The sequence below is a fragment of the Amblyomma maculatum genome, chromosome 1 (assembly GCF_055883805.1).
Source record: "Amblyomma maculatum isolate TAMU_Amacu chromosome 1, ASM5588380v1, whole genome shotgun sequence".
NCBI classification, from domain to species: Eukaryota; Metazoa; Arthropoda; class Arachnida; order Ixodida; family Ixodidae; genus Amblyomma; species Amblyomma maculatum.
Window position 1 is genome coordinate 13,562,718 of NC_139344.1, and position 13,585 is coordinate 13,576,302.

Genomic DNA, 13,585 nt, shown 5'->3' on the forward strand with positions numbered 1-13,585 from the left:
AAGCCCAATGTGCTTACTCGGCAAGGAACTGTAACAATAATAAAATACATAAATATATAAAAAATAAAAAAAAGTGGAGAAAAAAAAAACAAGTAATAAAATGTTCCACGTTCCCGAGGTGACAGTGCGCTCTAATGTGCAAAGTGCGCCAACACTGCGCCAACAGGCAACAGCTCTGGCTCGAGAGCTGCAAGCACTCATGTTAAAAGCAATTGGCAGTCGACCAGTGGAACGAGGTAACCGCATTTCACTGATATCTGCACCTAACGGGGAACGCCACGAAACTCCTGCCACGGCATACGGCACAGGACGGCATAAGTGCAGTCTGATTTTCCTGCGAGCTGCTCCAAATAGCGATTTCACTGCTCCAAAACCAAGGTTTTGCTGCTCCAAAAATTTATACAAATCTTAATTGAGCTGTTTACCCCTGCTCAACCCTTTCGGAAAACCTTGGGCGCTCGTTGTTCCCGGTTCTCTTCGCCGTGAGATCTTACAGGCCTTTCACGACGATCCCACACTCGTCACCTTAGCTACCATAAGACCTTCGACAGAATCAAGATCCGCGTTTTTTGGCCCGGTCTCTTAACGAGTGTTGCAGAGTACGTTGCCTCTCGTGGGCCATGTCAACGCCGTAAACGGTCGACGTCACCCCCAGCGGGCATACTTCAACCTCTCCCCTGCCCAACCTTCAAAGTTGCAGGCATTGATCTATACGGCCCTTTACCGCTGAACGCGGCAAGAAATCGCTGGATCGTAACAGCTGTGGACCTCCTCATCCGGTACACCGAACCCGCAGCATATCGCCTGGTTCCGTGGCGGAGATAGCAAGCTTTTTCTTGTGAGACATTATTCTGCGACAGGGAGCCCCTCGTGTTCTCCTATGCGATTGCAGCAAGTCTTTCCTTAGTGAAATCATTGCCCAAAATTCTTCATGCCGCAAACATCGTTCACAAAACATCCGCCTACCACCTGCAAACGGATGGTCTCAACGAACGCTCCCATCGCACTCTGTCCGATACGCTTTCCACAAATATCGACCCTCATCACAGTAATTGGGATTCTTTGCTTGCTTTTGTCTCTTTCTGTTCAAACTCTTTTTTTTTTTCTGGTCTACAATCGGTTCCCAAAATTCCACCTGAAAGCATTCATATATGTACCTGGTCTCTCTGACACATCCTCATATGAACGATTCACTTCATGTATTGCCCACAGCCGTGAAGACTCAACACAGAAGCCGCCCAACACAACAGGCAATGACCAGGGGACTAGGAGAGTGAATGATGTTGCGATTCAGCATATCCATGACGATATTCTGTAGTATTTTAAGTTCTGAAGAAAAGACACGTTGGGGTCGGTGGCGAACTATGGAAGAATTGAAAGTTGTAATGCGATGTGTGGGAGCACAGGTCAACCCAGAATAGGGGAGTGAGTGTCAAATGATGGGGCATGCTTTTTTAGGAGAGTTAGCAACGCCTTTTTTTCTGGTTCGGCGAAAGGTCATGGCTAACTGAATTTAAGAAAGCGTTTTACCAGAAGTAGCAGAATCAGGTCCGGGAGCAAGATTGCTGAGACGTAGAAAGCTACAGGCAGAATGCGGGTGATAGATGCAACTGCGAAACCTTTTCGTGCGAGAATGGGATCGTGAGTAGCGTTCCGGGCGGTGAGAAAAGATAAACCACTTGAGAAGCAAAGAAGCAAATGAACGATGCATCGATAATGATCCAGCGGGACAGGGTTCACGTGCACGTTGCAACTCGGTAACCTGACCAATATGTTTTGTGAGTTCGCTTCTCATTGTATAAACAGTTGGAAGCCTTTACTTGTATGCTATTTTTATGTGTCTTCCTTTCAATCTGCCTTTTGTGCAGTGTTAATCTTATACGTGAATTTTTATTTTTATATCATAAGACTGTTGTGTGAGACTTTATTTATGAGGAACCAATTACAAGTTCTCTTTTCCGTGCATGTAAAATACCTGGTGCATCTTTGCCCTCATTGCGCAACTTGGGCGTAGTCTGAGGTGAAATAAATACCACGGTTTGTTATTTTCACTGATTGTTCTGTGAATTCTTTTATTTTTGCTCATTTTGCAGCAGAACCAACGGCTTGAACACAACATGACACAGCCCACCTCATCTGAAAAAATTGTTCACTGTCACACTACAAATGATATAAAAATATTGCAACATTTCAACCTTACCATTCCTTCCAGATAATCTTGAAGCATATTGGTCAGCTTTATTCCTGCTTTTAGTGAGCAAGTTTGCGATGCACATTGGCAATAGTACTTTTGTGCGGACAGAATATATGTATAGCATTAGATGCATGGATGCCCTCTGTAACATTCTATTAATTTAAACTACTTGGAGGACAACATTATCCTTCTTCTGGTGGTAAAGCTTGCACCACAAAGGTGCAAAACTGCTCTCTTTGTCGTAGTATAAATTTACACTCTAAACTGGTAACTGGTAAGAAATGGTAAGAAAAAAGCTTGGGCTTCCAAGCGCACACGACAAAAGAAAAGGTTCCTCAGAAACGACGCGTGCTGTAAAGCTGGAATGAAGTGTCTAAGTTGCTTTTTTTTTTCTTTTTGTGCTCACAGCGTTTTGTTTGTGATGAGTTATTTTAATGTGCGACATATTATTGTGAGATACTCTCTATATCGAATCACGTGCTGGAAGCTTTTTTTTTTCTTTTCTTTTTTTTTTTTTTTTTACTCCAGCAGACCTCTGCTTGTCATGGTGTTTGCAGTCGTTGTTTGATTGATAAATGTTAGCGTTCTCTGTCGTTTTCTTTACAACTCATTCACCCAAAAAAGGGAAAAAAGTTTTGATTTATTCCCTGATTTAGCATTGCACTCAGCAATGTGAATAAAACCGGAAAATATGAGTGGCGCACAGTCCAGGTTTTATTCGATAGCGCTCTAAGCGTTTTCAAAGCAATTTGTCGGCCAACATTTTAATTTTTCCAAAATAAAAAAGAAAATATTGAAATAAATGCACTTCTCTGTCGTCCATATTGGAATCGCTAAATAGCTGTTTCATGTTTTCGCTTAAAATTCATTCATCACGGCCTCAGTCAGTTTCTGTGATCTTGACAGCATAGTGAAGTTATCTCTATAATACTCTGACGCATTTGATTAATTTTTGCTTCCCTGTGCCTGCAGACCAAGAGCGACCAGTAAATTTGACTTGCGACTTAGAAAGGCCTGGAGCCAAACGTGGTTCATCGTACCAGTTGTGGCCGAGTGACAGGCCGACTATTGTTACGTTACAGGTGTTCATTAAATTCCAACTGCTCATAAACCAGGCCAATTATCGAAGGAATAATCGCCAGCAGTAGCAGACGATGCGCGCCGTTTTGCGATTTTGCATTGTCCGCAGCGCCACTGTTCTGCCATGAGGCGGAGGAGCAGTGAACTATGCTTCGCGCCCCGGCGGTCGGCCCACCTACGTAGACACCGTAACTAGGTTTAAGTAGGCTTAAACCTCCGCCATTTTTAGTCCTCAATGAGCATGCTAGATTTATTCCTGATACGTTTATGTAAACCTAAATGACTTTAGTTCTCATTACACTAGTATGTTGCTGCCAGAACATACATTGGCCATAATTATGCCTTAATAAGCCTAAATGTGCATGATATGGCGTTAAAAATAGGCTTACCTAAGCTTATCTAGTGGGATAGCTTATTCAGCTTTCGCACGTAAAACGTATGATTAGTTATGGGTAAGCAAGTCTCATATAGAGAGAAGAGATGTGCAGTTGTCACTTGTGATGATCAGATGACTATAGCCCCCCCCCCCCCCCCCCCCCAGTGTAGTCTCAGGAAAAAAATAAGATAATGTCATGAAGGACCAGGGACATTGTTTTCTAGGAGGAGGGTTAGACCATAGTGACTCTAGGAATAAGATCACTGGGATGGTCAGGTGTGAAAGCAAACTATAATGTTTGGGTGATGAAATGGACACCAGCAAACAACAATGGTGAAAGTGATAAAACAGAGATTAACGTAAAAAAACTAAGGAAAAAAAAAGGAGAACTACAGATATGAAAGAATAGAAGGAGGAGTTTTTTAAATCACATCTCTTGCCTTTATTAGGCTAGCTTCCATTTTATCAATGTATTTTCATTCATATTTCTTGAAATGACCCTCTGGGTAGTCCAACATCAGTGATGCCTGTGGCTTGACCCTGCTCTTAGCAAGAATATGTCTAATTGTATATTGTGTGTTATTGTGTTATTGAGCATATTGTGAATTTTTTTCCTGAGATTGCAATGTGCTAGTTATCTAAGTATGTGTTAGTGGCACAGGTATAGCTCAGATTTGGAGAATTTTCATTCATCGGTATATTGTGTGAGTTCACTTCTCATTATATAAACACTTGGAAGCCTCTACTAGTGTACTATTTCCATTTGTCTTTCTTTTTACCTGCCTTTTGTGCAGTGTTATTATTATACATGATTTAATTACCCCATAAGCATGTTCTGTGACACTTTTTTTGTGAGGAGCCAATTACAAGTTCTCATTTCTGCGCAGGTCAAATACGTGGTGCATTCCTACCCTGACTGTGCGGAGAAGATTATCGAGTCCATTGCTGCAACTTGGGTGTACTATGAGGTGAAATAAATACCACGGTATGTTATTCTCACTGATTGTTCTGTGAATTCTTTTTGTTCACTCTGCAGCATAACTTAACAGCTTGAACACAACATGACACAGCCTACCTCACCTGAAACATTGCTCAGTGTCACACTCCAGACGACATAAAGATATTGCAAAATTTCAACATTACCTTTCCTTCCAGAAAATCTTGAAACATATTGGTCCGCTGTATTCCTGCTTCGAGTGACCAAGATGCAGATTGGTAATAGTACTCTTGCATGGACAGCATATATATACCACTAGATGATGCATAGATACCCTATGTAATATGGAATTACTTTAAACTGCTTGGAGGGCAACATTACCCTTCTCCTGGTGGTATAAGCTTGCACTATAAAGGTGCAAAACTGCACTCTTTGCCACATTATAAATTTATACTTTAAAATGGTAACTTTGCACCTGGACACACAGGATAAGTTTACGTTCTCAAGGTGCAAACTTGCACCTTTGATGGAAAGGTATGTTTATGCCATCGACAGACTAAACCTTAAGCCTTTATGAAAGGTGCAATGTTATACCTAGGTAGATTACAGTTACACTTCTCGTGAAGGTGCAAGTCTAGGCTACCAGAAGCGTAATGTTACACTACATGCAATGGTATAAATAGTTAGTCTTCAACAAACAGCGTAACCTTACCCCCAAAAAGGTATCAGCTCAGCGACAAGCAGTTTACCGCCCAAAAAGACTAAGATCACACCTTTTTTTAGAGTGTATTCTTAGTGGTTCAGCGACAAATATAAAGGCAAACAAGAGAAACTCGTGAAAGGTGTTCTTAATGGGTTTTCCACATATGTGCATGTGTTGTTAAACAGCCAGGAACATGATTCGAAGAAGGAAGTGACATGTTTGTAACGAGTAACTTAATAATGTGGTCATCTCAATGTGTTCTTAATGTGTTTTCCACATATGTGTATGTGTTGGTAAACCGCCAGGAACGTGACTCGAAGAAGGAAGTGACGTGTTTGTAACGAGTAACTTAATAACGTGGTCATCTCAATGTGTTTATCCTTCAGGGATGGTGTTGTAGGATGTGGGAGTACGCTGTAAAAAATGTGTGTGAAATTACAGGTATTTTTAAAGAAACTTCCTGTACCACCACAGAGAATATCTCTTCTACTTCACTGACCGTAAACGTTCACGATAAAAACAGTAATTTTCTGTTTTCCAGCCAAAACCTTGATTGGAAAGCAAACCTTTGGATATATTTTTGCCGTCTGTTCTATTTTCTACCGCAAACTGATTTTTACTTGAATAGTAGGTAAATTCTGAATAGGAAGCGAAATGGTATGACAACCCCGAAGACACTGTCCGATGATCGGCTGCGTAACAATTTCGAATCGAAATAACATAACTAGTGGCGCCACATTGAGGTCCCTTGTTGGTTGGCTCCCTACTACAGTGGTAGCTGCTACGCATTTTTTTTTCCACTTGCTTCTTTTCGGTGGCTAGACCAGCATTTCCTGTTTTGGTCATTTGTCGCCGCTCATGTGAATGTTATGTGAATGTCTAATGTCTAATAAGACTTTTTTTAAACACAGGGGCTGTTGCGAGGCCAACCTTATGCATGCCATCGAGTATTGCCAGTGCCGAGAGATAATCGTGAGATGTAGTTGGCAAGGCTTTTGCCTTAAAATAGTGTTCATTGAAGAAATTGGCACTTAACGCAATATAATTGTTGTTACAGGCAGCAAACATGAACTGAAAGACGAGTAAAAAAAGATATATTTGCATGATTATTTTCACCGCGACAGAAGAAAAACAGAGAAATAAAAAGCGAAAAACGCTGTATAATAAAAAATGTTTGTCAATTTGCAAAAACAGTTTATCAGTTGTGAACAGAAAAAACGGTAAAATCACAGAAAAAGTAATAGAAAACACAGCAGAATGGAAAATTTCTGGCAGGACAGCTGCCCCAAAATTTCTTTATTTTGCAACATTTTCTACAGTGTATGCTTACAGCATTTTCTCAACAAAGCACCTAACAAGCAAAAGCCTGTATCAATTTAACTTGTCGGCTACACAATAATGATAAGGGCAGGCCGCAGTAATAGGATTATGTCCCTGAGTTTATATGTTGGCGGCATCGATCTGCATGATAGCATTGGTATAGTGCGGGAGAAAAATAGTAGGATCGTTGAGAATTAACGAGTTTGTTCGTGTGTGGTGTCAAATAGTCCCATTTTGGTCTCTGGAAACGCATCGCTTACGTTTGTAGCCGGAGTGATCAAAAGCTTTGACTGGGTGAGCTTCGTGATGGTTCTCAGAATTATTGCATACCCCCCCCCCCCCCCCCCTTCGTAAGCCAGCTGCTGCGCACATTCTTTATTCGTGGCTCTAGCAGGTGCCAGCAGTAATTATAGTATAGTAAAGCAATCATGGGGGTATTTTAGCTCCGCTTTTAAGGGCACAGTATTGTTAATGGCTCCCTTCTGCGGTTCCTTGGTCTCATGCGTGTAGTTTCTGCTCACTTAATCACCGATCCCTTAACTTATGCCTCCAATATCTCACACATTCTTATTAGCATACAGTCATAAAACCAGCTTATCCAACTACTGTCGCAAGCGACTACCCGACAAACAGGTGGGGATATAAAATTAGAGAGGTTCAACGCTGCTGAACCAAGCGCAGCAGTACGTTCGATTTCTTACCTTAGGTTCCCAGTTAGCTTTTTCGTGTTTGCATAGGATTTCTATGACATACAGATAGAGGCATGCATGCCGCAGTGCTTTCCTTTTTTTTTTGTGAGTTTTATTTTGTAGCCCGCATTAAGAAAACCTCCTTTAAGCCACAGCAAATTTTTTATTTCAAGAGTGTGTCTCTTTTCAGCAATAAACTTTTTAATAGAGTAGTGTGACGTCCACTCTGTCTCCACATGCTGTGCTGGTCTACTCATCGGCAGGAGAGTGAGGACGCTTCATCCCCCATTGTCTGGAGTGTTCTTGATGGATATGGGCCTGACGGTCACTGTGGAAGACAAACTTCCTCTCGCAGTATTCGCACATGAAATATCCGCCTGACTGGTGAAAACGTCCATGGGCCATGGCTGTTGCTGCGCAAGCGAACTCTGCTCCACACTTCGTACAGATTCTTTCGCCAAGATAAGTGCTTAAGTGTAGAGCCATGGTGGCCTTGCTCTTGCATGTTGTGTGGCACGAGGGACATGGTCGTCCTCTTTCGATGGCTAAGCAGTCTTGAACAGGGCTGTGTTCAGCAGAGCTGTCTTCGACTTGGCTGTTTTGAAGAGGGCTGTCTTCGAGAGGGTTGATTTTGAGAGGGCTGTCTTCAAGAGAGCTGTGCTTGACAGGGCTGTCTTTGTGAGTGGGTTCTTCGACAGGAAGGTTCACATGTTCCAGGTGCTTGTACACTCTATGTGCAATATCCTTGCCTATCAGGCGGAACTTGATTTTGCAATTCTTGCAGACAAATTTTGTCATGTCTCCATTGGGCCGTATCTGTTCAAGCACCTCCTGCTGTACCGATATGTTGACTTTCTGCATAGAGGAAAAGAGTCAGTGCAGTCTGGTGTCGCATTCGCTCTGCCAAATTCAGTCTACCGCAGTTTGGATGCACTATACATGTAGGCATGCCATCTTTTTCCCCATATAAGTTTGAATGGACTAATTGTGGCATACCCTGTGCATAAATACTAGGTAAATAGGTCACGTCTTTCATTAGGTGTTATCCTCCACATTTGTTTCTGTAAGCAATTGAGGCGGCAGTGTCTCAAACGAACAACAGATACACCTCAGATACCACGTTTTCAACTTCTCTGCTCAGGTCTGAACACTGGGGGTTAGTTGACATGAGATGACATTGCACAGGCGCCTGTGGCACCCATGTAATTGTGCACTGTCGGTGCACGTTAGCCCCAAACGATCGAACATAATCCGGCTCCCTCCACTATACTGTGCCTCATAGGTGACATTGCTACGGGACGTTACACCCTTTATACCGTACCATACTGATATCTCGCTCTTTTCTTTGATGAAGTTCACATGTTCTAGCCACAAAACACCTATCGCATGACACATTTCGACACTATTTTCATATAAAACCAGTAGTGACTGCTTGCAAAATTTCTGCGAACTGCCTCCGCTTGCATACCAGTGCTTGTTCATACGTACAGAGTCCTTGCGAAATTTTTATGTGATTGCGATATATAGGTAGTATTCACTAGTGGTCAACACTGTGATCCACGGACGCGTCGCAATGCCTCATGGGAAGCAGTTGCTTCCGTTCCGCCATTGCTTAGACCCAAACGCCGCCCAAACAACCGCTCGGCGGCTGCGTTGGACATCTGCAGCATTGGCAGTGACCTGTTCTCTGCATTACGGCGGCGGTTTTTCGTCATGATTATGGTAATTTGTGCTGTGTGCGGTTGCAACAACAGGTCGGACCGAAGGTCTGGTGCCGGTGAAGAAAATGCGAAAAAAGTGAGCTTTTTCTCGGTGCCCAACATCGTTCGCGGGCAATACAGCAGGACGCTCGAGCTGTCAGAGAAGTGTCGTTCGGAATGGTTTAGACGCCTCCGCTGAAGCGATACCAACGTAAAAGCGACGCACTACAAGGTGTGCAGCGATCATTTTTGTCCGGAAAGTATCTCCAACTCTACTATGAACGTGAACTATGAATGGGAAACTAACGTTTTGTGCCTGTTAACGTTTGGGCTGTTTTAAGAAGGAAAAATTCTTGCACATTTTTCCACTGTCAGCACTTATTGCGATGGCATATGGTTGCGCGCTCCTCTGCGTACTGCCGTCTGCTGTTGGCGCTTCGAAAGCAGTCTTTGTGCTGGTTAAAATTAGTGTGTATGGCTTTACAGGGATGTTTCTAGTTTACGACTCTCGGCTCTTTCTGATACAAGGCGGCAGCATACGGTTTCGGATACCTCTTTTTCCTGCCTTGAGTCGGCTCTCCAAATGTAGCCGTTTTATGATCGCTAAACTTAGCATGCATGGCCCGACAGAAACGTTTCTAGTTGTGCGAAAGGGCGCTTCTTTTGCAACTAAAATCGAGGGCGATACATTGTTGGAAAATTCCGATCAATGACCTCAGGTTGTTGCACAGCATATCCGCGGTTCAAGGTTGTAATTGTGATCTTACCAATTTCCAGGTAAGCCATCTTAGTTAATGGATGAAGCAAATCCAGACTGGGCACTGAGCCTTCTGGGATATGACACAAAGCTGATAGCTCTCGCAGATAAGAGGTATGCTCCTACACAATGCATCATGTTTGAAAACTGCATGGAAAGAATCCAACAAAACTTGGTCTGTCGTGTGCATAGTGACCTTAAACTAAACTTTTCTGTATAATTGTTTAGTTGTTGCATGATCTCAGATGTGCCATGGATTAGTTACTGTCTTGTTTTCCAGCAGCTGTGAAATATGAAGCAGCAGACTTTCTTCAAGAGCTAGTTGCACTGTTTGGATTAGCAAAGAGTGGTTTTTGCCTAATCTTTCGGTATTTATCTGTTATAGTAGTCAACTCCATAAACACTGCTTAAAGCAGTGTAGAAGTCATTCCATTACAGAGGCCTGACGTCTTTTAGGCACAGACGCCGAGTAAACAGAGCCACTGCCACAAAGCCGTGCTCAGCTGCCACACAAGCAGTGCTAGCTCCTCTCAACTTGGAGCAAGAGGAGAACCATGCTGAAAAACAGAGTCGAGGCACCAGAGTGAAAAGTAAAAAATTTTTATTGAATCCCAGGAGTTGGTCTTGAACAGCAACTGTCACCTTTTCCTCTCCTCTAACCTACAGATGGCACTGGCAAGCCTGACCTCAACACGCAGTCTACTGAGCCACGCATGGCCGACGCCACACTGACCAGTCATTTAGGCAAGTGTTTAATGTGTATTTGCCGTGAATATCTTCACTTTAAATGCAATGCACTGCCTCTGTACATATCACAATACTAAGCCCTTCATATTTGTGCTTGATTATTGATACACTAATGAGAATACTTTTAATCAAAGATGAAGAGCCCTCGTTATCAGCGCCTGCAGGAAGCCATGTTGGTCAGACATGTGATTTTAGAGGCCTCACACACACTCTTACTGGTCCTCCTACCAGCACTCCAGGCAAGTATAATGGCATTCATGAGTTGCATACTGCAGCCTTGCAAAAGGGTATCAGAAACAGAACATATCAGAAATGCCTATGGCACATGCGGATCTCAAGTTGAATGTACATCAAATTGCCACGTTTCATTCCAGGCTCGACTGGCAATGAAACTACAATTCCTGCTTCAAGTCCACTTGTTGATGCGGAAGTGACCACTGTTTCATGTAAGTATCCAATACAGTTACCTGCCAGTGCCAAGGTAAATGAACCAATGTTGTACATTACCTCATTCTATATCACCACAGGTTCAACAGGCAACAAAGCTCAGGATGCTGGGAAAGCTACATATAATGTTGATACTGCCGTGAACAGTTTCCACTAAGTCATCATCATCATAAGCCTGACTATACCCACTGCAGGGCGAAGGCCTCTCCCATATTCTAATAACAGAATTTAATGGCAGAAGTGAAGAGTTAAGCCAGCAGTAAGGTGACCCTGGACTGCTACTCCCTGCTATAGAGGTAAAGGAAAAGTAAAAGGAGAGCTAGGGTGTGAAAGGAGGGTGATTATTGTTATAGTGCAATGAATTGATTGGGGTGATTAAGGTTATAGAGGAGATCACACACGTATAGGGCGTCACTCGTCTCACATAAAATTGACATGTAGCACAACTTCCACACACATCACTGAACTGTTGCAGAGATCTCTAAACATGCTCGTATTCTAGCACAATGTTATTGAATCACACCACAAACTGTTGCTAGAAAAAGTTAAAGTACATGCACGTCTCGGCACAAATGCATATCATAGGCAAAAGGCCAGTCAATTGCTAAAAAAATAATGAAAGCATCATTGTCAGGCAAAAGGCCAGTCACTTGCTAACACAAATAAAGCATTTTTGTCAGGCAAAAGGCCTGTCAATTGCTAAAAAAAATTAATGAAAGCATTGTTGATGCATATGCATGCGTGGTATGCACTGTAAACTGTATACGTGTACGTAGCACGTGCATCACACTACCCTCATTATCACATTCCTCTTAATACTCCTGATGTGCGAGATGCTGAAGCCCAGACTGAAGCAACAGGTCATGACTTCAACTGCTTGGAAGAAGGCAACAGATCTTTATGCTCTCAACTGCAGAAGGCGCAAAAACAGCTCAGTGTCTTTCAGATGAGTCAAGATGCATTAGAACAAGATGAAGGCAGAGTTCAATTTTACACTGGATTTCCGAACTTTGCCCTTCTGATTTCTATCTTCAGCATCGTTGAAGAAAGCATCTCGCATGGCCGAAGAAATGTGCTGACAAAATTCCAGGAACTGGTTCTGACTTTGATGAGACTACACCTCGGAGTACCTCTGCAGGACCTGGCCTACAGATTTAATGTAAGTGGAATGCAATTACTTGTTCACGGAAATGCAACTACTTTGTAGTTTGATGGTAACACCCTGCCATGACGGTACAGTGGTTAGGGTGCTCGACTACTGTGTCAAAGGAAGCGGGATCAAACCCTAGCTGCGGTGGATGCTTTTCGACGGAGGCAAAAAGCAAGGTGCCCGTGTGATGTCTGTGCACGCTTAAGAATTCCAGGTGGTCCAAATTTCCAGAGACATTCACTGCGGAGTCTCGCATAGCCGAAGTCGCTTTGGGACGTTAAACACATACAACACCAAACCACCAATTGCGTGTTCTTGAAAAGCTTGAATGAGTAATTTATCTATGGCAATTGTAAGCACTGTCTTCTCTTTTAACATCAGTTTTTCTGTTCTTCCAGGTGAGCCAAGCCACAGCCACCTGGATTGTTGAAAAGTGGCTAGATGTCATGTATATACCCCTGCATCATTTAGTGCAATGGCCAGAATGTGAAATACTTCAACGGAGCATGCAAATCGCATTCAGGAAAGAGTTTGGTACTGAGGTTGCTGTCGTAATAGACTGCTTTGAGGTCTTCACTGAGCGGCTCTCCTCTGTTTTGCCCAGGTTGCAAACCTGGTCTAGGTATAAGCATCACAGCACTGTTAAGTGCCTGATTGGGATTGCACCTCAAGGAGCAATCACATATATTTTGACAGGATGGGGAGGCCGCACAAGTGACAAGCATTTGACTGAATCATGTGGCATGTTAGATAACCTCTTGCCAGGCGATACTGTGTTAGCAGATCGAGGCTTCACTATTAGTGATGCTGTAAGCATTCAGTTTGCACACCTTGAGGTGCGTGCATATATCAGGGGGAAGCCACAGTTGTCAGCATGGGAAGTTGAGAGAACTAGGTAGCTGGCCAATGCCCGCATTCACATTGAAAAAGGTGATTGGCATACTGCGACGAAAGTACAGGATATTGTCAGGCATTGTGCCAATAGAGCTGTTAATGGTTCGAAGTGGAGAGAGAGTTGCACCATTTGACAAGATTGTTGCTGTGTGCAGCGCTTACAAATTTGAGCAAGTCGGTTGTCCCCTTCGAATAGCTCCAGCTGGAACTATAGAGCCTCGTAGCAGACTTCTCAGTGGAGCGGCAATGTCAACTAATGATGAAAACACGAACAGATCAGCGGAAGAAATTCGGACTGTTTATATCAGCATTTTCATCCTCATTCTTTTGCCTCTCTTTGCAAGCTTGTATCTTTAGCAGCAGAAGCGCTTAGATGCTTTTGTAACCTGGGAGCACATTTGTTGGGTATGCTATTGGATTCTTTTTTGTTTATTTGACATGGATTTTTAAACACCAAATGGCTTTTTCCTTTCCCATTCAGACAACAGCTGCCATCAAGTTACATCAGAGTGATGCAGCTAAGCTAACTAAGTGCATGTGGGGATGGTAATGAAAGATTTTTGAAGTGTATAGAAACATGGACTAAAGAAA

At 43.0% G+C, this 13,585-nt stretch overlaps 1 pseudogene; it reads left to right on the plus strand.

The window, feature by feature from the left end:
• LOC146201790 (uncharacterized) overlaps window positions 1-13,190 on the plus strand; it is a 30,984-nt pseudogene extending 17,794 nt beyond the window's left edge.
• The last annotated feature ends 395 nt before the right edge of the window (window positions 13,191-13,585 follow it).